The sequence below is a fragment of the Phoca vitulina genome, unplaced genomic scaffold (assembly GCF_004348235.1).
Source record: "Phoca vitulina isolate PV1807 unplaced genomic scaffold, GSC_HSeal_1.0 scaffold11, whole genome shotgun sequence".
Lineage (NCBI taxonomy): Eukaryota > Metazoa > Chordata > Mammalia > Carnivora > Phocidae > Phoca > Phoca vitulina.
Genome location: NW_022589714.1, coordinates 2,077,617 through 2,103,287, shown reverse-complemented (window position 1 = coordinate 2,103,287; position 25,671 = coordinate 2,077,617). Strand labels below are relative to the sequence as shown.

Sequence of the window (25,671 nt, the reverse complement as noted above, 5' to 3'; positions counted from 1 at the left end):
ATTTATTTGACAGAGAGAGACACAGTGAGAGAGGGAACACAAGCAAGGGGAGTGGGAGAGGGAGAAGCAGGCTTCCCGCAGAGCAGGGAGCCCGGTGCGGGGCTCGATCCCAGGACCCTGAGATCATGACCTGAGCCGAAGGCAGACGCTTAACGGCTGAGCCACCCAGGCTCAGGCATAGTATTCTATAGGACAACCAGGACTAAGAACAGTCGAGCAGAACCGCAACATTGCCCAATTAAACAGGACAGTCTCTTAATGTGGTTCTAAAGTGATGTCATCTTCCGTAAGAACCAAAGAACCATACTGCACTGGCAGCTCACAATCTTGTGGAGAAACTGGTACTGAGCAGGTGTACAAATTCTGTACCTGAACAACTTATTTTTTTTAAACCAGATATAGGAATTTGCATTTATTCCTGTAAAAGATCATTATGCTGCTTTGGGTTTTGCATTCTCTGAGGTAATTTTAAAATAACAGATCAAATAAAAAATATTTTCAAAAAATAACAACTCACAAAATTCTTTTTAAAATTTACTAATATGTCATACATATACACATATACAAAAAATACATACAGTTTAAAGAATTTATTATAAAAAAGAACATCCTTGGGACCACTATTGGGTTTGGAAAATAAAACATTGCCAGGGCCTTGGAAGCCCCTAGTGAGCTCTTCCCCATCATGGCCCACTCCTTCATCTCTGTAGGTAATGGCTATATTGATGGTTTTTGTGACAATCATTCCCTTTATTTTCTTCATAGTTTCACCATCTATATTTGCATCCCTAAATGATGTATTTAGTTTTACATGCTTTTGAACTTTACAAAAATGGAACCATACTGTACATATTCTTCTGTCTCACTTATTTTATTCAACATTATATTTGTAAGACTCATCCATAGTGATACATGCATTTATTTGTTTAACAAATACACAGAACTTAGGACATGCCAATCATTTTCCTAAGCATGCCACAAATATTAACTCATTTAATCCTCCTAACAACCCCATCAGATAGACACTATCATTTTCCCCAATGTACAGATGAAGAAACTGAGCTTAAGAAAACCTGCCCAAGATCACAAAATCTTAAGTGGCCAAAACTGCTTTTGAAACCTGGCAGAATCCTTGACTTGAACCACCAAGGAAGGCCTCTCTACACGCTCTCCTCTATGTGGTGTTATTAGCTCATTTCTCACTGCCAAATAGTATCCCAGTGCATATATATATAGCAAAATGAGTGGATTCAATCCAATGTTGATGGGCACTTGCGTTGTTTCCAGTTTTTCCTTCTATAAACAATGCTTCTTTCAACATTCTTGTCTTGTGTTTCTTGAAGCACATGAGTAAGAGTTTTTCCTAAATGTATACCTAGGACTAAGACTGCTGGGTTATAAGTTATTAGCAGGTTGAGCTGGTTAGGTAATAAGCTGTTTTCCAATGTAATTGTATCAAATTATACTCCCATCAGCTCTATACAAGATCTCCCATTCATCCACATCCTTGTTAGCGCATGGTATTGTCAGACTTTTAAATTTCTGCCAATCCAAAGAATGTGTACAGTATGTTATTATAATTTTAATTTACATGTGTTTGATTATTAAACTAACCATTTGGGTTTCTTTTGTAAAATGCTTGTTTAAATATATAAATGTACAGTATTTTTTAAATTAGGTTATCTGGGTTTTTCTCATTGATTCATGTGTTCTTTACATATGCTGGACCAGTCCCATATATATGTGCACACATATCATCAACTAGTTTGAGCTTATTTTTTCATGTTTCATTTTTTTTTAATTGAAGTATAGTTGATATACATTGTATCAGTTTCAGGCGTGCATAGTGGTTCAACAATTCTGCACATTACTCAATCATCACCGTAAGTGTAGTCACTATCTGTCACAATAGAACGGTATCACAGTATTACTGACTTCATTCCCTATGTTGTACTTTTCACCTCTACGTCTTATTTATTTTATAACTGGAAGTTTGTACCTCTTAATGCCCCTTCAGCTATTTCACCCATCCCCACCCCCACGTCCCCTCTGGCAACTACCAGTTTGTTCTCTGTATTTAAGGGTCTGTTTAGTTTTTTGTTTATTCTTTTGTTTTGCTTTTTAGATTCCACACGTAAGTGAAATCATACAGTATTTGTCTTTCTCTAATTAATTTCACTTTGCATAATACCCTCAAGGTCCATCCATGTTATTGCAAATGGCAAGATTTTATTCTTTTTTATGGCTGAATAATATTCCATCATGTATCTATACCACATCTTCTTTATCCATTCATCTATTGACAGACACTTGGGTTGCTTTTAAATCTTGGCTATTTTAAATAATGCCACATTAAACATAGGGGTGCATATATTTTTTTGAATTAGAGTTTTCATTTTCTTTGGGTAAATACCTAGTAGTGAAATGACTGGATCACATGGTATTTCTATTTTTAATTTTTTGAGGAATCTCCAAACTGTATTCCACAGTAGTTACACCAATTCACATTCTCACCAACAGCACTAGTGGTTCCTTTTTCCTTTTTCTCCACATCCGAGCCAACACTTGTTATTTCTTGTTTTTTTGATACTAACCATTCTGGCTGGTATGAGGTGATATCTCATTATGGTTGTGATTTGCAGTTCCCTGATGATCAGTGATGCAGAGCATCTTTTCATGTGTCTGCTAGACATCTATATGTCTGAGGAAAAAATATCTACTCAGGTCCTCTGCCCTTTTTAAGTTTTTATTTTTTAAAAAAGATTTTATTTATTTATTTGAAAGAGAGAGAGAGAGAGAACAAGCAGGGGGAAGGGGCAGAGGGAAAGGGAGAAGCAGGTTCCCCACTGAGCAGGGAGCCGGACTCAGGGCTTGATTCCAAGACCCCGAGATCATGACCTGAGCTGGAGGCAGACGCTTAACCAACTGAGCCACCCAGGCACCCTTTTAAGTTTTTGTTTGTTCAAGTAATCTCTACATCCCACATGGGGCTCAAACTCATAACCCTGAGATCAAGAGTCGCATGCCTTTCTGACTGAGCCAGCCAGGCACCCCTGTCTCTGCCCATTTTTTAACTGAATTGTTTGTTTTTTGGTGTTGAGTTGTATAAATTCTTTATATGTTTTAGATAGTAACCCCTTATCAAATATATCATTTGCAAATATCTTCTCCCATTCAGTAGTTTGCCTTTTTGTTTTGTTGGTGGTGTTCTTTGCTGTGCAAAAGTTTTTTGTTTGTTTCTTTTGATTTAGTCCCAATAGTTTATTTTTACTTTTGTTTCCCTTGCCTCAGGAGAAATATCCATTAATATGTTGCTAAGGCTGAAGTCCAAGAGTCTACTGCCTATGTTTTCTTCTAGGAATTTTATGGTTTTAGGTTTCACATTTAGGTCTTTAGTCCATTTTTAGTTTATTTTTGTGTATGGTGTAAGAAAGTGTTCCAGTTTCATTCTTTTACATGTAGCTGTCCAGTTTTCCCAGCATCATTTATTGAAGAGACTGTCTTTTCCTACATTGTGTATTTTTGCTTCCTTTGTCATAGATTAATTGATTATGTAAGTGTGGGTTGTTTCTGGGCTCTTTATCCTGTTCCATTGATCTATGTGTCCATTTTTGTGCCCTTTCCATATTGTTTCGATTATTATAGCTTTGCAGTGTATCTTGAAATCTAGGATTGTGATACCTCTAGCTTTGTTCTTTTTTTCTCAAGATTGCATTAGCTTGGGGCGCCGGGGTGGCTCAGTCGTTAAGCGTCTGCCTTCGGCTCAGGTCATGATCCCAGGGTCCTGGGATTGAGTCCCACATCGGGCTCCCTGCTTGGCGGGAAGCCTGCTTCTCCCTCTCCCACTCTCCCTGCTTGTGTTCCCTCTCTTGCTGTCTCTCTCTCTGTTAAAAAATAAACAAAAAATCTTAAAAAAAAAAAAAAGATTGCATTAGCTACTCACAATTTTTTGTGGTTCCATATGAATTTTAGGATTAATTGTTCTAGTTCTATGGAAAATGCTATTGGTATTTTGGTAGGGATTGCATTAAATCTGTAGATTGCTTTGGGCAGTATGGACATTTTAACAATATTAATTCTTCCAGTTGATGAGCATGGCATGTCTTTCCATTTGTTTGTGTTGTCTTTGAGTTCTTTCATCAATGTTTATAGTTTTCAGAGGATAGGTCTTTCACCTCCTTGGTTAAATTTATTCCTAAGTTTGTTTGTTTGTTTGTTTTGGTGCAACTGTAATGGGATTGTTTTCTTAATTTCCCTCTCTGCTACTTTATTATCAGTGTATAGAAACACAACAGATTTCTGTATATTTTTATTCCTGCAACTTTATTAAATTCACTTATTAGTTCTAACAGTTTTGGGGTTTTTTGGGTGGAGTCTTTAGTCTTTTCTATATATGGTATCATATCATCTGCATATGATGAGTTTTACTTCTTCCTCACCAATCTGGATACCTTTTATTTCTTCTTCTTGTCTGACTGTTGCAGCTAGGACTTATAGCACTGTGTTGGATAAAAGTGGTTAAGAGTGGATATCACTGTCTTGTTCTTGGTCTTAAAGGAAATACTTTCAGTTTTTCACCATTAAATATGCTGTTAGCTATGGATTTTTCATATATGGTCTTTATTGTGTCGAAGTATGTTCCCCTAAGCCCATTTTGTTTAGAGGTTTTATCATGAACAAATGTTGAATTTAATCAAATGCTTTTTTCTGCATCTTCTGTGATAATCATATGTTTTTTAGCCTTCCTCTTGTTAATGTGATGTATCACATTGACTGACTTGCGAATATTTAACAACCTTTGCATCCCAGGAATAAATTCCACTTGATCACAGTGAATGATCCTTTTACTGTATTTTTTAAATTCAATTTGCCAGTGTTTTGGTGAGGAATTTTGCATCTATGTTCATCAGGGATACTGATGCATAATTTTCCTTTTTTGTCATGTCTTTGGTTTTGGTAACAGGGTAATGCTTTGTAGAATGAATCTGGAAATTTCCTTTCCTCTTCTGTTTTTTGGAATAGTTTGAGAAGAACAGACATGAACTCTTCTTTAAATGTTTGGTAGAATTCACCTGTGAAGCCACCTGGTCCTGGACTTTTGTTAGAAGTTTTTTTTAATACCAATTCAGCTTTGTTACAGTAATTGGTCTGTTCATATTTTCTATTTCTTCCTGATTTAGTTTTGGAAGATTGTAGGTTTCTAGGAATTTATTCATTTCTTTTAGGTTGTCCAATTTGTTGGCATAAAATTTCTTATAGTATTCTCTCATAATTCTTTGTATTTCTGTGGTGTCAGTTGTTATTTTTCCTCCTTCATTTCTGATTTTACTTATTTGAGTCCTCTCTCTTTTTTTTTTTTTTGATGAGTTTGGCTAAAGGTTTATCAATTTTGCTTATCTTTTCACAGAACCAGCTCTCAGTTTCATTTATCTTTTCTATTTTTTTTTTTTAGTTTCTATTTCATTTATTTCTGCTCTGATCTTTATTATTTCCTTCCTTCTACTAATCTTGAGCTTTGTTTGTTCTTTTTCTAGTTCCTTTAGTTATAAGGTAGATTGCTCATTTGAGATTTTTCCTGTTTCCTGAGGTAGGTTTGTATCATTATAAACTTCCATCTTAGAACTGCTTTTGCTGCATCCCAAAGATTTTGGACTATTGTGTTTTCACTTTCATTTGTGTCCATGTATTTTTTTTTTAATTTAAATTCAATTAGCCAACATATAGTACATCATTAGTTTTTGATATTTTTTTATTTCCTCTTTGATTTCTTCATTGATCCATTTGTTGTTTAATACCATGTTGTTTAGCCTCCCATGTTTGTGTTTTTTCCAGATTTTTTTCTTGTAATTGCTTTCTAGTTTCATACCATTGTGGTCAGAAAAGATGCTTGGTTATGATTTCAGTCTTCTTAAATTTATTGAGACTTATTTTGTGGCCTAACATGTGATCTATCTTGGAGAATGTTCCAGGGCACTTGAATGTTCTGAATATATCTGTTGAGTCCATCTAATGTATCATTCAAAGCCATTGTTTATTACTTTTCTGTCTGAATGAACTGTCCACTGATGATGATCTCTCCAATGGGGTGTTAAAATCCCCTATTATTCTATTACTGTCAATTTCTCCCTTTATGTCTGTTAATATTTGCCTTATATATTTAGGTGCTCCTTTGTTGGATACATAGTTATTTACAATTGTTACATCCTCTTGTTGGATGGGTCCCTTTATCATTATATAATACCCTTCTTGTCTCTTGCTAGTTTTTGTTTTAAAGTCTATTTTGTCTTACTGCTACCTTGGCTTTTTTTTTCTTCTATTTGCATGGACTATCTCTTCCCAGCCCTTTACTTTTAGTCTGTCTTTAGGTCTGAAGTGAGTCTCTTGTAGACAGCATATAGATGGGTCTTTTTTGTTGTTGTTGTTTTGTTTTTTAACCATTCAGTCATCCATTCTTCTGATTGGAACACTTAGTCCATTTACATTTAAAGTAATTACTGATAGGTATATACTTACTGCCATTTTGTTCATTGTTTTCTGGCTGTTTTTTGGTTTTCTTTTTAAGATTTTATTTTATTTATTTGACAGAGAGAGACACAGCAAGAGAGGGAACACAAGCAGGGGAGGAGTGAGAGAGGGAGAAGCAGGCTTCTGCCTAGCAGGGAGCCCGATGCGGGGCTTGATCCCAGGACCCCAGGATCATGACCTGAGCCGAAGGCAGATGCTTAACGACTGAGCCACCCAGGCGCCCCTTCTGGCTGTTTTTGTAGTTCTTTTCTATTTCTTCTCTTGCTCTCTTCCCTTGTGGTTTGATGGCCATCTTTAGTGTTATGCTTGGATTCCTTTCTCTTTATTTTTTGTGCATTTATTATAGATTTTTGATTTGTGGTTACCATTGGGTTCACATATAACATCCTATGTGTATAGCAGTCTATATTAAACTGATGATCATTTAAGTTCAAACACATTCTAAAGCACTACATTTTTTACTCCTCCTCCATGTTTTATGTATATGTCATATTTTACATCTTTTTAATTTGCATATTCCCTGACTAATTTTTGTAGATATAATTGATTTTACTAATTTTATGTTTTAATCTCCATACTGACTTTATAAGTAATTAATCCACCACCTTTACTATATATTTCCTTTCACCTCTAAAATTCTTTCCTTTCATAATTTTCTTACTTCTAGTTATGGCCTTTTCTTTCCACTTAAAGAATTCCCTTTAACATTCTTATCAGACTGGTTCAGTGGTAATGAACTCTTTTGTTTGTATGGGAAACTATCACTCCTTCAATTCTGAATGATAGCCTTACCAAGTAGAGTATTTTTGGTTGTAGGTTTTTTTCCTTTCAGGACTTTGAATATATGTCATACCACTCTCTTCTGGCCTTTAAAGCTTGTGTTGAAAAATCAGCCAAGAGCACTATAGGGTTTCTCTTGAATGTAACTTTTCTTTTCTCTTGCTGCTTTTAAGATTCTCTCTTTATCATTACTTTTAACCATTTTAATTATTATGTGTCTTGGTGTGGACCTCCTTGAATTCATCTCATTAGGGAATATCTGTGCTTCCTGGACCTGGATGTCTGTTTCCTTCCTCAGATTAGGAAAGTTTTCAGCTCTTATTTCTTCAAATAAGTTTTCTGTCCCCTTCTCTCTCTTCTTCTTCTTCTGGAATCCCTGTAATGTGAATGCTATTACACTTGATGATGTTAGAGAGTTCCCTTAACCTTTTCTCATTTTTTATTATTCCTTTTTCTTTTTGCTGTTCAGCTGGGTTGCTTTCCATTACCCTTCTTCCAGATTGCTGATTTGTTTTCCTGCATCCTCTAATCTGTTATTAATTTCCTCTAGAGAATTTCTCATTTCAGTTATTGAATTCTTCAGCTCTGATTGATTCTTTTTTATATTTTCTATCTCTGTGTTGAAGTTCTGAGTTCACCCACTCTTTTCTCAATCCAGGGACTATCTTTATGACAATTACTTTGAACTCTTTATGAGGCATATTGCTTATCTCTGTTTCATTCAGCTCTTGTACCGTGACTTTGTCTTGTTCTTTCATTTGGGACATATTCCTTTGTCTCATTTCATCTAACTCTCTGCATTTGTTTCTATGTATTAGGTAGGTCAACTACTCTCCTTGTCTAAAAAAGGTCCTATGGTGCCCTGTAGCAAATCCCCCCCTCCCGTCATCAGAACCAGGTGCTCTAAAAGTAGCCCCTGTGTGGACTGAATGTTCCCTCCTGTTGAGGTTGAGCTGCTTTCAGCCCAGCTGGCTGTAATGACTTGCTTTGCCCACTGTGGGTACCCTGCACAGGGTTTTGTCCCTGACTGTTAAGAGGCTTGGCTGTGGCGGCTGTGGGCTCACTGGTGGACAGAGCTGGCACTCAGCCTGTCTGCAGTTAGCCTCTCTGCTACAGCTGCAGGCACACTGAAGGGCAGGGCTTGCTCCCTGCACAGCCAGCTAAGAGGCGTGGCTGCAGGAACTATGGGCCTGCTGGTGTGTGGGGTTATCTCCCTCCTTCCCAAGGCAGCAGTCACTTTGGAAAGGCATCAGTCTCAGCTGGGGCTGCCTACCAGGTGTGATGAAGCAGTAGCCACTTTGGAGGGATGCCTGCTGAAGTAGATAGGTTGGGTGGGGCAGGTCTGCAGGAGAATGCCAGGGTGGGGCTCATGGTGCTAGCAAGGTAGATGGACAATGTTAGAACTGGTTGGCTCCTACAAGTGTCTGGTTACCTAGGCTGAAGAAGGGCTAGAAAAATGGTGCCTGCTAGCACTTTTGTTTCCAGAGAAATCTCCTGCAGATCCCTGCCCCTCTGGCACACATTCTGAGATTAATCAATAAACCTCCTTCAAGTATATCGCTGGGGCTTTCAAACTGCTACCTCTGTGCTATGTCTCAGGCTGAGTTATTTAACATTCTGGCTCTTGAAGGGCAGGGACTCCGTTTCCTATCACCCTTCGGTTCTCCCGGAGTTAAGCCTGCTGATTTTTAAAAGCTCTCGGAGGGTGCCTGGGTGGCTCAGTCCTTAAGCGTCTGCCTTCGGCTCAGGTCATGATCCCGGGGTCCTGGGATCAAGCCCCGCATCCGGCTCCCTGCTCAGCGGGAAGCCTGCTTCTCCCTCTCCCACTCCCCCTGCTTGTGTTCCCTCTCTCGCTGTGTCTCTCTCTGTCAAATAAATAAATAAAATCTTAAAAAAAAAAAAAAGGAAAGCTCCCAGAGTTAAGCTGCTGATTTTTGAAGCTAGATGTTATGGGGGACTTATCTGTCCAGTGCAGGTCCTGGGCCAGGGGTGGCCAGTGTGGAGTCTGATCCCCCTTGCTTATGTCATCCCTCCTGTTTGTAGTTAGCTGTGCCAAGGGTTTGGTTCCTCACCACATTTCTACCCCTCCTACCCTTTTTGATGTGGCCTCTTCTCTACAGTTAGTTGTGGAAGATACGTTCTGCCAGTCTTCAGGTTGTTTTCAGAGTTAGCTGCATAATGTAGTTGTTGCCTCAGTGTGTCTGTGGGACAAGGTAAGCTCAGGATTCTATTCTCCCACCTTTCCCAAAAGGTCTGTGTTAGCGAACAGAAGTTCTATGCACATTTTTTTCAAACAGTGAAAGGTACGGACTCCTCATACATTTTAAACTTCTTGTACTATTATATGAGAATTTTGCATGTTTGCATTTAGAATCCTTCATATTCCTCCCTTCATTACATCTTTTTAAAAAAAGATTTACTGATTTATTTTAGAGAGAGAGAGAGAGCATGCATGTACATGAATGGGGGAGGGAAAGAGAAGAGAATCTTCAAACAGACTCCCTGCTGAGCTCAGAGCCTGATGCAGGGCTCAAACTCACAACCCATGAGATCATGACCTGAGCTGAAACCAAGAGTCAGATACTTAACCGACTGAGCCACCCAGGCACCCCCATTCATTACATCTTAAGAATGGTCAAGAAAGGGATATTGATATGGACAATAAAGCTCATAAACCTGACATCTATAAAATCCTGAAGGTACCAACTAGGGAATTAAAGACCATTTCAGCAAATCCCCAAATATTTTCAGGACATATACAGATCCAGCTCCTCCTTTTAAAGTTTCCCAGTCCTCCAATCCTTGCTGACTCTTTTCTCCAACTCCTACCACACTTAGCTCTATCATTCATTCCGGCCCTTGATCACGTATTACCATGCACTGTACTTCAAATGCTTCATGTTTATATGTGTCATTTCCAAGATAAAACAACTTCCCTATAGACAGGGACCATATTTTATACTGATACTGAATCCCACAAATCATATCCTGTTGCCTAACAGATTCTCCACAAAGAGCAAGTGCTCAATAAGTACTGATTTGTCTAAGAAGTAATTTTAGGAAAATTTTTAAAAACTTGAGTCAACATACATAACTCATACATCAGGAAACTGTACAAAATAAAAACATAAGTTGGCTTAAGAGGCATTTAACTGAAGTTCCACATGAAGGAAACACTGGTAAAAAAAAAAAAAAGACACCTGAAGTGGGCGGTGGGGATGGTTATGAGAAGCTTTAAATGTTCTGCCAAGGAGGCAGCAAGAAGCATAGGTGACTTAAAGAGGGGAAGTCGATGAGTTCATTCATTCATTCATTCATTCATTCAACAAATACATATTTATTGAACACCCCGAGTGCCAGACACTTTCCCAGGTACTGAGAGTACCACAGTGACCCCAGGAAACAATAACCCCTGAGCTTATGTCATAGTGAGGGAGAGAGACAATAAACAAGCAAGCCACACATATAGGATGTCAGAAGGTGATAAAATCTTTGGAGAAAAGGAAGGAAAGGAAAGGGGTGAGGCACCCGAGAAGGAAGGCGGTCCCTGCGCTCCACCGGGTGTGAGGGAAGGCCTCCCTTCAGAGATGGGAGAGAGCCCGAGGCTGCAGAGGGAGAGCTACTCCTTACTGTGGGTCCCACGCACTCTCCTGCCTGTTCCCACAGACTGACCAGGCCGTACAAGCATATTAACAGCAGACGGCAATTCCAATATTCCAGTCCTCCTTCACACTCTGGGTTCTGGGCCTCTTCCTCCCCTTAATTCTCTCAGCTACCCCACCCCATCCAGAGGCATTTCCGACACCATCGGGATTCCCAAAATTATGGTTGGGTGGCAGGGCCATCTCAACCTCTCATCTTCCTTTGCCCATATCCCTGAGCCTAGCCTATCTCCGGCCTGGCTTCTAAACCTGGGGCCTCCCTTGGGCCTCTTCCTGGTTCCTCAAAATCCAGCCTCCTTCCCAGGATGCATTCTCAGTAGCAGGGAGGAAGCCAGTTCTGGCTCCCCTGCTGATTTCCTTCCCACCTGAACATCCCTTTCCAGAAACAGGCTGCTGGCAAGGAAGAACAACAGCAGCAGCTGAGGCCACTGCAGGGCTCTCTGCAAGCAAGAGACCAGGGTCAGAGAGGAGGAGCGTGTAGGTGCATGTGTGCACACGTGGGCGTGCATGTAAATATGTAATTATGCATTCATGTGTGTGTGCATGCCAGGGTCTGTACAAGAACGGTGTGAGAAAGGGGCGTGGACATCAGGCAGGAGCAAATGGAATCTAAGAGAACAAGTGAGAAGAGGTGAGTGCTCACAGAGAGAAAGAAAGGCAAATATTTGCCAAGAGAGGGAAAGTAAAAGAGGCCCAAAAGGAAACTCCACAGGATATCAAGACACAAGGGTAAAAGCGTTAACAGGGAGGTATTAGTATTAAAATCCCCAAATGCTGAGAAGATGGCAGGAGACAAAAAAAAAAAAAAAAAAAATCTGTCTAAAATGAAGTATGAAAGAGGCAAGACGGACACAAAATTCGAGCTAATAAAATTCTACCGGTGTGCTTCTTCTTAAGCGTTTATTTCCCAGATCAAGGCTAACATAGCAAAAATAACTAGGAAACAAACGACGGAACATTTCTAAAGATGATGTTTAGAAAGAAAAAACTAGAAATTCTAGAAACTCAGCTGCCTGGGTTACAAAATGCAAAAAGGAAAGGCTCTTGGGTCAGACTGCTGTGGTCAAGATAATGATCCTGAATGGTCTGGCCAAACTGCAGGCGAAACAAAGCAAAACTAAACAGGAAAACAAGAACGCTCACATACACGGATGCAAGTCAATAGGCTGCACTGTGTGAACACACCCGGGACCTCCCCATGATGTTCAGGGTCTCCCAGGCAGCCCCCGGCCATGGAAATGAGGCAAGGCCCTTCCTCCTGTGATAAGTGCCCCTTCTCCACTCGGCTGTTTCCTCTGACTCGCATTTTCTGTTAACCTTCCTCTTGGAATCCTTTGACAATGACTCACGGGGCAATAGGGCTAGTCAGCAATGCCACAGCCCTCCAGAGTAGACGCTGTGTAGGAGGCAAGCAGCTCTGTGGACTGTAGTCGGTACCGGTTTTTTCCTTTCTCTGTTCAGAGAGGATTTGCTTTTCAGCCACATTTCCCTCAAAACACAGTCCCTGACAGGAGATGCTTACTACACAGATTTCTAAACGATGAAATGATCTGACTTTGGCTACTTGGTCATAATGAAACTAAAAACACTAAGATGAAAAAACAATAGTGTGATCATCACACCTACAAAAAACAACTTTATACTTGGGTGAAATCATGAGATCAGAAAAAAAAAGCTCAAACTAATATTTTCCAACCTTTCACTAACAGCTAGGGCTAAAACCACATGTTGTGAAGGTCTTGCACTGTGTTATTATTAGAAGTCACAATTCTATTGATACTGATGAGTCATTTGTATCGGCGGAAACCAAGAACTTCCATCAACATCATGTTACACACAGTCACTGTGGCTTGGCTTTTTCTTTATTACTGGTCAAAGCTGCTTCAGAATGCTTACTGAAGCTGAAAAGAAAAGAAAAGAAAAGAAAAGAAAGAAAGAAAGAAAGAAAGAAAGAAAGAAAGAAAGAAAGAAAGAAAGAGAGAGAGAGAGAGAGAGAGAAAGAAAGAAAGAAAGAAAGAAAGAAAGAAAGAAAGAAAGAAAGAAAGAAAGAAAGAAAGAAAGAAAAGGAGAACTCAAGGATGTGCAAAGCTTCCCTTCCCCAGCTGATCTCAAGTTATTCATCCTTCTCAAGACAGGTTAGGATGATTTGATCAACTTGTATCTATAAAAGGAAGTTTATTTAGAAACCTCAAAAAAGTAACATTTCACACTTTCCGATGAAAATAAGCAGAACTGAACTCCAAAAACAAACAGTGAAACCATCTTTGAAAACACACACCAGATTTAAAATGACCCGAGGTCAGGTTGTTGTTTTTTTGTTTTGTTTTGTTTTATAACCTTAATAACATGCAACGGATATATACAAACTCTGTCATCACTTAAGGGCTTGAACCACACAAAACCATGTCAGGCTAGCCACTGAGCACCCACTCCCCTACTTCCCCACTCAAGGCACATGCTCTTTCCCGGAGGGAGAACTAGGTCAGGTTTCAGTTACACCAAGAAAACCTATGTTAAAGGTTTATGAGAGTTCCTTCTAGTGCTAAGGAAGAAATAACAGCATATACCTTTCCCCTTAATATCATCCCCTTACCCTTCTCCCCTTAAAGATCCCCAGAAAATTTAAATGAAGCAAAAAATCCATTCTCCTGAGAGAGTCCCAGAAGTGCCATGGTTCTTACGCAGTCTCTGCAAAGGTAGAAAGATGCCCAATATTCTACCCTGCAACCGGAAGGCTCTGACTGGCTGCTGGAAGAAGGGAACCCAGCTCAGCAGTGACTGCAGATCTGAAAATAGCCTGCCAGTCGTTCACCCGCCCGGGTGCTCTGCAAGGGCAGCAATGGTACTGTGGGCAGTTTACAGTGCGGCCAGCTGAGTGCCGCAACAGCTTCGTGAGTCAGCAAGCGATTCTGGTAGGAAACTGCTGACATGCTAAATTACTCTTGCATACATAAGGTGCACACACCTACCCAGCAAAAATCAAAACAAGGTACATGCAAATTAGCAAACAGGAACCTCTCGACCCTTCTATTTTCCAAGGTTAGACCAAAAATACAAATAATCTATACGCCACTGCTCCAAAAGGAGCAACGATCATAATAATGAATAGTGGTGATAAACAAACAGCTCACTCTCAGTGTTGTGATGTGTGGAACAGCTGCATTCAAATCTTACAAGCCAGTTACTTTTAACTGGTTTTAATTTTAACTGGATTTAACTGCTTTTCCTGCCTTCTGAAAAATCAAAATAGTTGCCCTACCGACCACAAAAACTGGTAACAGACCAGCACAGTTCCTGTTTTTCAGAGGGGACTTACTTTCATACCCACAATATCAAGATGCTTAACATAGTGGAAATTTAAAATTCACTGTTTGATGTGGGAGACTTAAACCTGTACACTAATTCAGATCCCACAATGTTATAATTACATCTCACGTTTGTCCTACACGTCTTTCATCTCTGGTCTCTCATCTAATACAGGAACCAAAAATCTACAGGAAAACTGGTTTTCTGAACTCAGAATGCATTTTCCCATAGAGACTATACCATGCTAGTGAGACAGTGTTCCAGGACAGTCCATGAAACTGTCTCGAAGGTAAAATACGAGTGAGAGGTTAAATTTGCAACTTAAAAAGAGAAAATAGTACTATAACAATAGTTCCAAAACCAATTAAAAACGAAAAAAGCCTCCTGATTGACTGTGTTTGAGGAAGCATCTAATTAGAGGAAGATAAGGGGACAGCCTTCTAAATAAGACTTTTGGATTTGGTCTTTGGTTTCACTCTGGTTCTTTTAACATGGTTTAAATGATTAATTTCACTTTAAAATGCAAGGCATTCTCTTACTTTGGCATAATGTAACATTTAAAAAATCTTTATATTTATCAGTTGTGAGCACTGATTTTTTTTTTTTTTTTTGCTTCAAAAAAAAAAAATGACCAAGAATTGGAAGAGAAAAATAGAAGGAAGAATGGCTACAAAAAGGGGATACTAGTGATTGAGGAACAGAAGGAAATGGACTCAGGGAGAAAAGAAGGCACGGAGGTATAACTAAACAACGAAGACAGAGGAGAGGTAGGAATTAGAGAAAGGTCCCCCACTAGACGGTGAACTCCAAGAAAAGGGTCCTCTTCTACCCAGCTGCTCAGTGATCCGACCTATACAGCAAAGGAAGAATGTCCAGCAGGACAGTTCCACAGATAGGCACTAGATGGCGCCATCAACTCAACATAGCATGGTTGCTGGAGTAGTTTGCCTTGGGGAAGGGGTGCTAGGCAAGGCAGTTGAGACTCCACAACTGGGTACTTAGCAGGCAACATGTCTATCTAAAATAAACACGGCTTCATTAGTCAGTCAACTTCTCCAAACATCCAGATGTCAGCACCATGCTAATAGCTTAGGGCATGCCGATTTGTAAATGTATCAACTCAAGTTTTAATAACAAAATAGGGTAGGGAGGCAGTTGAGTGGGGTCCACTGCTTTTTTTTTCTCCTAAAATTGAACACTTAAGGATAATAGAGTATTTTGGGTTCACTGCTACTAAAAGAACAAAAATTCCTAATTATAAACCAAGTGGCTTTTCCTTGAAGCTCTGTTGAAATGTCAAATAACACACCATCTTGTCACACAGGTTTGTGTGATCAGATCCAGTGTTTGGCAGAAGGAAGGTGGTATTCACTGACAAATATATTTATTATAACATTAAAAATCATCGGCCCTTTTTATTTTTAATATTACAGTGGTTTTCATCCTCTGCTTATGTATATCCTCTATCCAGGGTTGGATTTATAAACAGGCCTCCCTTCACTCAGAAATGTCCTCCAACAACCGGTTTATGAGTGTGTGAAATCTTAACATTTCCATCTACAGAATTTCACTTCTTTGGCTTTGTCTCCTATTAATATGCTGATGCTTCAGAAAGAAGTAATGATACTAGAAATGCTGTTGTTTACATCCTAGTAAAACTGGTTTCATAAAATCCCTTTCTGATGGGCGCCTGGGTGGCTCAGTTGGTTAAACGACTGCCTTCGGCTCAGGTCATGGTCCTGGAGTCCCGGGATCGAGTCCCGCATCGGGCTCCCTGCTCAGCAGGGAGTCTGCTTCTCCCTCTGACCCTCCCCCCTCTCATGTGCTCTCTCTCTCTGTCAAATAAATAAAAATAATAAATAAAATCTTTAAAAAAAAAAAAAAATCCCTTTCTGAGATTGGTTTTGAAAGGGAACCAGGGGACTAGTTAAGGGCACTGGTGGCTGAAAGGCCGCAGAGTGCAGAAGGATGGGAAAGAAGATAGTGAAGAACTGATAGCAAACCTTGCCTAGCTTTACAACTGCAGAAAGGATCATCATCCCTGACACTGATCTTCCCAAGGAGATGGATGAGAAGTAAGGGTTAACTCTAAGTATGTCTACATTTTCTTCTTGCTGAATGGGTAATAATATCTTTATAGTTAATTTCATTTTTTTTTTCACAGTTTGACTCTTCAGGGCTCATTCATTTGCATAATATGGAATCTTGAACCCATATAGATATTCTGCAAATCAATGCAAGTAATTCTCACACGAAATCAGCAGCTTTAATTTAAGCTCATCATTGTTTGCATAGAAATCTTTATGCACTCATCTGCTTGATTTTTTTAATCACTTAAAACCTCCAACAGTGACACACTAAGCATCTCCTCATTTAGCCATCTCCAAAATTTGAACTAAATACTGAAAAATAAGCACAATACATTCATATACTAGATCATTTTCCAAATTGGGCTTCAAATGTATGCTTGATGTTCTAGCAGCTCCCAAGAATAATGCCTCTTGACTAAGGAAGACAACTTGGATGTCCGTCCCAGGGCAGAGCTGAGTCAGCATTCTCAACAGTGACCCTGCAAACCTGAGATAATCAGGGTCACTGCCAAACCAACTGCCTCGCTGAGTCCTTTAAAACCATTCAAATCCCCAGTTGAGAGTTGCAACATGCTAATCTGGCAAGATAATCTCTTCCTGAAATTGACCAGAATGAGAGCAAAGGTTACCTGCTTTTATCTGTTACTAGTAGATAATATTTCTAATTAGGAGCTCTAATGGAATTGGTTCCACATGAAATTCTTCCACCTCAGTAGAATAATCTACCTAGTATAGGAATGGTTTCTTTCACCTTTCCTACCTCATTAAAAAAAAAAAAAGCTAAAAACAAAGTCTTCACTTAACAAAAGGTAGAAGCTTGAACTACAAGAAAATCCTGGGGACAGAGCCATGGGATTCATGTTCTTTATCTAGCTCTTCTTTGGTCTTTATGTCACCACTTCTGTTCTCTGATCCCCAAATGGACAATTAAACCTGAGGAATGAAATTATTAGAAAGTGAATCATATGAGAGACAGAAGATATATTCATTCGAGTTCACTGGCACATTATTTTTCAATTTTATCTTTCAGATAGACATCAACAAAATAATCCAATATTGCCGAGTGAGTTGGCCTATATTTCCACTTCTGAGAACTGCTAGAGAGCAAAAAGGAAAAGCAGGGGGAGGGGAGAGTGGGTGGGGGCACAGAAAAGCACGACGGTTAAGGGAAGAGGCTCTAGCACCAGACACCTAGTTTCCAATCCCAGCTCTATCCCTCATTAGCTGGGTGACATCTGTGCCTTAGCTTCTAATGATCACACCTAGTTCTGGGTTGTTACAAGGATTAAATGAGTTAATATGAGTAACACACAGAGGAAGCTCCCAACATAGGTTAGCTATTATCAAAGAAAAAGAGTTTTAGCATACAATATAGTAGTTTGTTTTAAATAGATACTGTCAGTTTGTTTTAAATAGATACTCAACAGACTGAGCCACCAACTCTTGGTTTTGGCTCAGGTAATGATCTCAGGGCCCTCGGATCAAGGCCCAAGTCAGACTCTGTGCTCAGCAGGGAATCTGCTTGTGGATTCTCTCTCTCCCTCTGACTCTGCCCCTCCCCCTGCTCATTCTCTCTCTCTCTCTCTAAAATAAATAAATAAATCTTTTTAAAAAATGCCTTAAAATAAAATAAATACTGTCAAAACTCCTAAATTGTGCTAAGAATAGTCTAAATAATCCTTCTTGGTCTTCAGAGGCTGGAAACCTTCCTGCTCTGAGCTAAGCAGGGTTTCATACAGAAGCTGGACTCACATTTTCACTAACGATCCTTGCCTAGGTCACACACATACCTGCCAACTGGGAAGGATGTCTGTGTAACTTCTAATCATTTAAATGTCAAAATGACCCTAAACAGGTTCAAAATAAAAATGCTACCTTGAATTTCTTTCCAAGTATGAAAATGAACAGTATTCTTGGCAATTAACAATTCTGTTTTTATCAGGTTCTAAAGACACAGGTAAATAAATCAATTCTGGACTCTGTATACAGGAACCATTATTTGCCAAAATGGCCCCAAGGGTTATATCATGGTTTATGCAATACTCCAAAGGGCCAAAGATAGTAGTGAATTAATAGGATTAGGAGGCTATGAGGAAACCGCAAGCCCCAAATTTCAGACAGGCCCTGATGGCAGTTCACTCCATTAATTTCTCAGGGAGGGCTACCCCAACTTCCCAACCTGGTGGAATCCCCCCATTATGCCCTCTGCTGCATGGAATACCTTCCTTCACAGAACATGTAGTGGGTGATCTGTCACTACCTAATTAATGTCATCTCTACTTTTTTTTTTTTTTAAGATTTATTTATTTATTTGAGAGAGAGCATGAGCAGGGGGAGGGGCCGAAGGAGAGGGAGAGGATCTCAAGCAAGCTCTGTCTCCCCGCCGAGCACGGAGCCTGCTGCAGGCTGACCCCACCACCCTGAGATCATGACCTGAACTGAAATCAAGAGTTAGATGCTTAACTGACTGAGCCACCCGGGTGCCCTGTCATCTCTCCTACTTGATGTCGTTCTTCACTAGGACAGGGACCAGGACTGGTTTTGCTCCCCATGAACACTATGATCACCTAACACCATGCCTGCCACATAAGAGATGCTCAGTATATGTTTATTTATGGAATGAATGAGGCATCTATCTCTAAAGACTGGCACTTCTGAACACTTGGGCCCACTTAGTTGCATCCACGTGGTTTTTCGCTTAGGAAAATACAGAATGGGAAGAAAATAAAAACTGCTAATAGTGTGTGGATACTGGGATCCTAAGGAAACTTGCTGAGTATGCACCTTCCCCTTGTTTTCATACTTATAGAATGGGAATAACCACCCTGGGCCTCTCCCAACTTTAAACTCCAAAGTGAAAGTCCAAGCCTTCTGAGCGAGACTCATGGAGAGTCCCGAGGAAACTCCAGAAGCATCTGCGGAAAGTGACCGGGGAGAGAGAAGAGAAGGATATGCAAGACTACAATTGATGGAAGACCAGGAAACTCAAAAAGATTTCTTCTGAAATGAACCTGGAGTTTGTCACATGCTAGCTGCAGGCTCAGGAACAAATGAAAACAATTACGAGAAGCCTGGGAGCACCGGACAGTGGAGATTTAAATGCTTGGGGAAGGAAAAGATGAAAGCTGACACAAAGACAGGAGCTCACTCGCAACCAAGCGCCAGCTCTCAGGGGCATCTGCAGTGTGTCCTACAGCCTTCAGGAGATGCACAAAAAGGTCAGGGAGGAAAATGACACATCTCAGAACCAAAGGACAATTTATTATCAGGCTAAGGAACAAAAGAGAAGTTAACCAGGGGAATATGCTGGAGAAATGATGATTATGAAGTCACTGGGGAAGACTGAGAGACATTTTGGCTGTAATTCCAATGACTACAATGAATGAGTACGTGAAATGCTTTCAGATCGGGGAGATTTATTATTTTGGAAAAAAGGAAAAACAAAGGCAAAATTCCTGCCTGATTTGTGAAGTAGTGCCACTAGTCGGACAAGGTTCAATTTCCATATTCTTTAGAAAAGAAATGGTCCTTGAAAAGGACAGAGAAGTGATTCTGAGGATACTTCCAGCATTAGGGAAGCTGAGCAGCATGCTGATGGTAAGATTAGGTTTCAGTTTTAGGTAGACTGACATCTGAAATTAAAAAGAAAGAGAAAAGAAAAGGGGAAAAAATAAAAGAAAAAAAATGCTGAATTGGCAAAGAAAAGTAAATAAAAATAATTTTTTATAAAATGTCTTAAACCAAAAAAAAAAAAAAAAAGGATATTGTGGGCAATCTATCTGAATTTACAAAATATTTAGTTCACAGCAGGTTTCAGTTTGGATTCGAACAATTTGTAAATATTTACATAAAATTTAAAGATGGGCCAGGACTAGGTCATATGCTGTCACTGACAAAACAGGAGTGTTTTTCTGTCATTCCCAAGGACTTGCTGCTGCTTTGCCTGACGTGGCTCCAGTGGAGCCAGAAGTTTATCTTCTTTTCCCCAAAAATGCAAATTTTTACAACCAGCCCTGGCTTCCAATCCTCCAGTGCCTCTGGTAGGGTCCTATGTCACTGGAGCTTCCTTAACATCCAGTTAGGAAAAGGGGAGGAACAGGGAGGCAGATGCAGTGTTTGCTGTATAAACGTAGGTTTTGACAAAGATATTGCATCTAGTATTGTTTTCTGTTCCCTGTATAGGAGAGTAGGAACCATGTCCTCTGTTTACTATGGTCCCCACCTCACACCTAGTCACTGACTCAGGGCTGGATTGTGTATACAGGATGGGGAATAACCTTTAGGCAGTCAAGAAAACACACACTGCATCCAGATGAAATTCTTTGCAACATAAAATGAGAAAATTCCTCTTCTGTAGAATGCGCACGATGTCTACTTCACAGGGTTGCTTTGAGGAGTCAATGAGATATGTACAGGTAAATTAGTTAACACTGTTTCTGGCACATAATGAGCATTCAACAAATCATAGCTATTATTTTAGTGGGTGTTTTCAAATGTCAATTTCTCATGTAGGTCCTCAGGCAATAAATAGCCAAGTTACCCCATCTGGTCAATAACAACTACATAGAGAACAAGGTTATTCAAAAGCAATGGGATTATGTACCTGCAGAGGATTACATGGTGCCCATGGTATTAAGTCTCTGGCCTTTCATGTTGCATTCTCTCTCAAAAAGAAAGTTATCAATCCCTGAGTGGGACTCAGTGTGGATTTCAAGTTCTGTTTTTCTTGCATCTTGCAACTTTTCGGACGGCTACAACCATTTATTTGGTGGAGACTCATAGATCATCTACTATGTGCCAGGCACTCAGAAAATAGCCATATACAGAAATATTAAACAGTAAGATGTTTTAGCCGGTTCAGTGGTAGAAGACAGGCTGCCTGCAGGCCAGGTCTAGCAACTGCGTATTTCATCCAACATTTAAAAAATTTTGAACTAATATTAAAAATTAAGAATTCCATGTAAAAGTCCAGATAAACAGCTCCTCTTGGATAAATCAGATGACATGGTAACACAAAGCCAGTATTCCCACCCATTCCTACCTGGCAACAGTCCATGACAAGAAGCCGAGACAAAGTAGTGGTTGCCTGCCCCTTCGTGCTACGCCCCCCTCCTCACCAGGAGAGTGAAAAATGAAAATGAAGGGCTCTGAATTCAAGAATTATTAAGGATTTCAAGACGATTAACAACAGAAGATTCAACCAAGTGTGAGATCCTTCTGAGCAGGGGAGGAGGATGCAACAGAGCAAGCACATGCCCACAAAGCTGGTCGTACACCACACCCCCTCTGCAAAACAGGAAGGGTATTTATTTCTCTAAGTATTCTGTCATTCATTCAGCAACGAAGCCAGCATTTGCAACAAGCCAGATACCATACCGCCTGAAATCTGAGGTACAAAAGGTAGGGGAGTGAAAGCGCCACACAGCTGAGCTAGAGAGCCTCTAGGATCCCTTTCCTCCCTTGTTAAGGCTGGATCCACACCAGAGACACTAAGCGTGAGTTAATCCAAGTAAAATTAAACTGCTCCCAACAATATAGATAGGCCTGAGCCCTTTTGTTGGCATCACAGGAGTCCCCGATCATACATTCTGCAGAACAGCTCACAAGCGCTAATGAATAAGTCCCGACGGCGTGCAGACAGTGGGCCCAGAAGTGAAGGGCTGGCCTAGGAGAGATTTGAACATGAACCTGACCATCTGGCTCTCTGCGACTCACTTTGATCACAAAATGAATTGCAACAAATTGAAGAGCACATGGCTAGAGTTAATTGTCTCATCTGTAATCCGAACCTACTTTTAAGCAGTTATTATTACCCTCTATCAGGTGGAAACGTTTCCTACCATCACTGCAAAGTGCATTTCCTGATGAACTGTAATGGATCATTAAATTCCATATCTGAATAACAATACTTTGCACTTATGCAGTGCCTTTCATCCAGGGATTTCAAGGCAGTTTGCAAATAATTAAGCCCCTCATACAGCAGCCAGAGGTTGAGCCACTGGAAGGGACTTGCCTGAAGACACTGAGTCAAAGGCATGATTCAATAGAAAGAGAATAAATGGTTTCCTCCCAGGCATTAGTGATACTGAAAAGTGAATTGGGGAGGGGGAGAGTGGGTTGTTCTGATTCCCTCCCTCCCTTTCTGCCTTACTCCTTCTCTATGGCAGATCCTCACATTCAATCTACAAAGAACAGAAAAGTAACTAAAACGGGTATTCATAATTTAGCTGAGAGTTCAGACATACACATGTATGAAGAGAATGCTTTTCCATGTAATCCTGGCATATACAATACGAACTGATATTTCGATCCACCTGCAGAATCAACAGATACCAGAGGAATTAACTCAACACACTTAAGATTACTAAAGGTCAAACCTAAAGCCTTCCAAAATCCAAAATGAAAATACTGCTCTGCATAAATAAAGTGTGTTCTAACAAAAGTACTTCATTTCATGGTCGTGTATTCCATTTTGGGGACACCTCCCCCCCCCGTGTATGACATTCCAAGTTTCAGGAACAGCAAATAGGGCAGAACTGGGCAATCAGTGTATTGTCTAAACCAAAACACTGGAAGGGAAAAACACTTCAGCCACCACAAGTTTTGTGGTGAAATTATAAACTCCTGAAAACCTGAATTTATAATGGAAATGCTGACAGACCTTTCACTGGAGCAGTTTGAACGCAACACTGTAATTTAGCAATCTCTCTTACAGACTAAAGACTAATTCTAACAAGATGTCACTTTGACTCACGTTTATTACTACCTGCAAGAATGAAAAATGCCATTTACTCGGAAGCTGCCAGAGAACCAGGGTGGGGCCATCTCACATTTTCAGCAAGACGCCCGCTGCCTTACCAAAATAGCCCTCTCCGCGGTGAGAGTGGCAGCCTTTCACGCGCAGCTTCTTTCACGTCAGCTAGAGCTTCGCGGCTCGACATGCCTTTCCTACATGTTACATTTTAATGATCTGAGAAAACCGTTATCAGAGTTAACATCTCTAATTTTACTCTAAACAGACAAAAGCAAAATATCTCATTAGGCATCATCTCCGCCAAGGTTCCCACTAGGCAGACAGGGATTTTTATCTGAAGTAATTACCCTTTTTAATTAAATACGCTCAACAGATGAAATTTACACACAGAGTGCGACTGCAGCCCTAGACAGTGAAGGTGAAAACTGAGGAACGCCGCGTCTGGCTACCCGCGGGCCCGCCGGGAGTCTGCGGCTCAGTAGGGGGTGGGGCGCCCTCGTCCCTCCCCTTTCTCGGGGGCCACGGGTCGCAGCGACCGCGGTGACCGGGCGCGAGAGCTGAGAGGCGCGCCTTCTCCGGCCACAGACAAAACCATCGGGACAGCGCCTACACCGGAACTTCCCCCAAGTTGTCAAACTCGCCTACACGCGAGAAGGTGCCGGGGATACCCGGCACGTCCACATCCCCCGAAGCCAAGGGTACGCGCGGCCCCTTTCACAGGCATACACTCGGCCCTGCCTGCTTCCTCCCACGGTTCGAGTTCCTGCAAATCCTCGGCCAGACTGAGGTGGACGAGATGCTCACTCGAGTCCCCTCTCGCGGGCAGCTGGGGTAGTCCATGAGCGCCGCCCGCCGCCCTCTCCAACCGCACTGGGCTACTGAGCACACCCACCCGTGAGAGAAGGAGTACGGAGCGATCACAGGGAGCCTTGGCGCGGGGAGGTGGAGAGGCGTCTCCTCGATAAACTCCTCTCCTAGGTGGAGCTTGGAGACTGAAGTGTGGGGAGGAAAAAGAGGGTGTGTGTGTGTGTGTTGCACTTTGATTTCATGTAGAATCTTGGGGGGAGGAAGGTGCAAGGTTTCCCAGTCGGAAGGCACGAGCCCCGCGGTTCGAGCTCCCAGGGACGCATTCCGATAACGCGGTCATTCTCTAGTAGGGATTCCACCCAGCGCGCTTCCCGCGGTCTGCGCTGCGAGGCCTCCAGCTTGCCTCTTCCCGGGACCCTAAACTTGGGCTTTGATGCCGCGCCAGTCGCGGAGGTCCTAGCCGCCCAGCGGCGACTGACAGCTGAGCGCGAAGGCTCCGCGGCCGCAGTCCCTGCGGAACAGCCCCAGGCGCGGACGCCGCGGGCAAGGAGGAGGCCGCCGGGCCTGGCGCTGGGATCGCGGGCTGGGGGCCGGGAACAGGGCCGTGGGTCTGACAGCTGCTCCGGCTCGCGCGGACGCGCGCCTCCCTCCAGCCCGCCCTCCCCACGCCTGACTTATTACCCTCTGCTCCTCCTCCCCCTGCTGTTCCAAAACACCCGTCGACGCGAGCAAAATACAATGCCGCCTCGCCTGCCGTAAACAGCCTGGCGAAAGAGCGCATATTCGCCGCGGCGCGTCCGCCGGCTCGGCTCCCACCCCCTTCCCGTTCCTAGAAAATGCCATAAAAGCGGGCCGGGCGCTCGACGGGCGGCTGCGCGCCGGGCGGCCGCAGCTCCCTTCCCGCGCCGCTTCCCCACGCCTCCCCGCCTGCCCCGCGCTCCCGCGCCCCCCGCAAACTTGCCCCGCCGCCCCGCCCGACGCCGGGGCCCGGAACCCCGGGCCGGGGACTCACCTCGCCAGAGAACTTTGCGTCCTTTTCCGCCTCCTCTTCCCAGCGTCTTCCCAGCCTGCAGCCCCCTCCAGGGAGCCGGCGCGGTGGGCGGTTCGGGGGGTCACCAAAAGCTCACCGAGAGGACGCGCATCACATGGCAGCTCGCTCCCAGCCCCCCGTGTGTGCCGGGTAGGGGGAGGGGAAGGGTCGAGGGGAGGCCGGAGAGAAAGCGAGAGCCCGGCGGCAGCGGGAGTAGGCAGGCGGGGTGGCGAGGGCGGCGGCGGGCGCTCACGTTAGCGCTGCTGCGACCGCAGCCCGGGTGTGCACGGTCGCTGCTGCTGCTGCTGAGGCGGCGGCGGCGGCTCGGCGCTGTTTGCTCCGCGCCGCGCGGCTCGCGCTCTCCCCGGAACGCCCACACTCTCAATCGCTACATTGTTGACATTCGGCGCTGACGTCACCCGCTCCCCATTCACAATAACTTTACGGGAGCCGGGCAGCGCACCTCCCCGGCCGCTGGGGCGCCGTACGCCTGGCGACTAGCGTAAGCCGCTCCGCGAATGGCGCTCCGGGGGCTGGGGTGGGGGGCGAGGGGCGGGGGCGGGCGCGCGCGCTCGGCCGGCTCGCGGGAGGGGGCGCGCCTCAGCCGCCGCTGCACTCCCCGCTTTGTGCAGCCGCGCGGCGGGGAGATCCCCCTGCTCCCGGCCCGGCTGACCGCCAGGCTGGGTCCGGCCTTGTTCGGGACTCGCAAGGGCCATG

The 25,671-nt window shown here is 42.6% G+C and overlaps 1 protein-coding gene across 3 annotated transcripts in view; it reads right to left on the bottom strand.

Annotated features, from left to right (window-relative positions):
• BACH2 (BTB domain and CNC homolog 2) overlaps nt 1-25,349 on the bottom strand; it is a 350,588-nt gene extending 325,239 nt beyond the window's left edge. For 2 of the 3 annotated variants that reach the window (XM_032409264.1, XM_032409265.1), the window contains exon 1: nt 24,937-25,348. The gene's annotated coding sequence lies outside the window, so the exon portion shown is untranslated. Of the gene's footprint in view, nt 1-24,936 lie in introns of all 3 variants that reach the window. The other variant, XM_032409268.1, reaches the window with a different exon arrangement.
• Between the last annotated feature and the right edge of the window lie 322 nt (nt 25,350-25,671).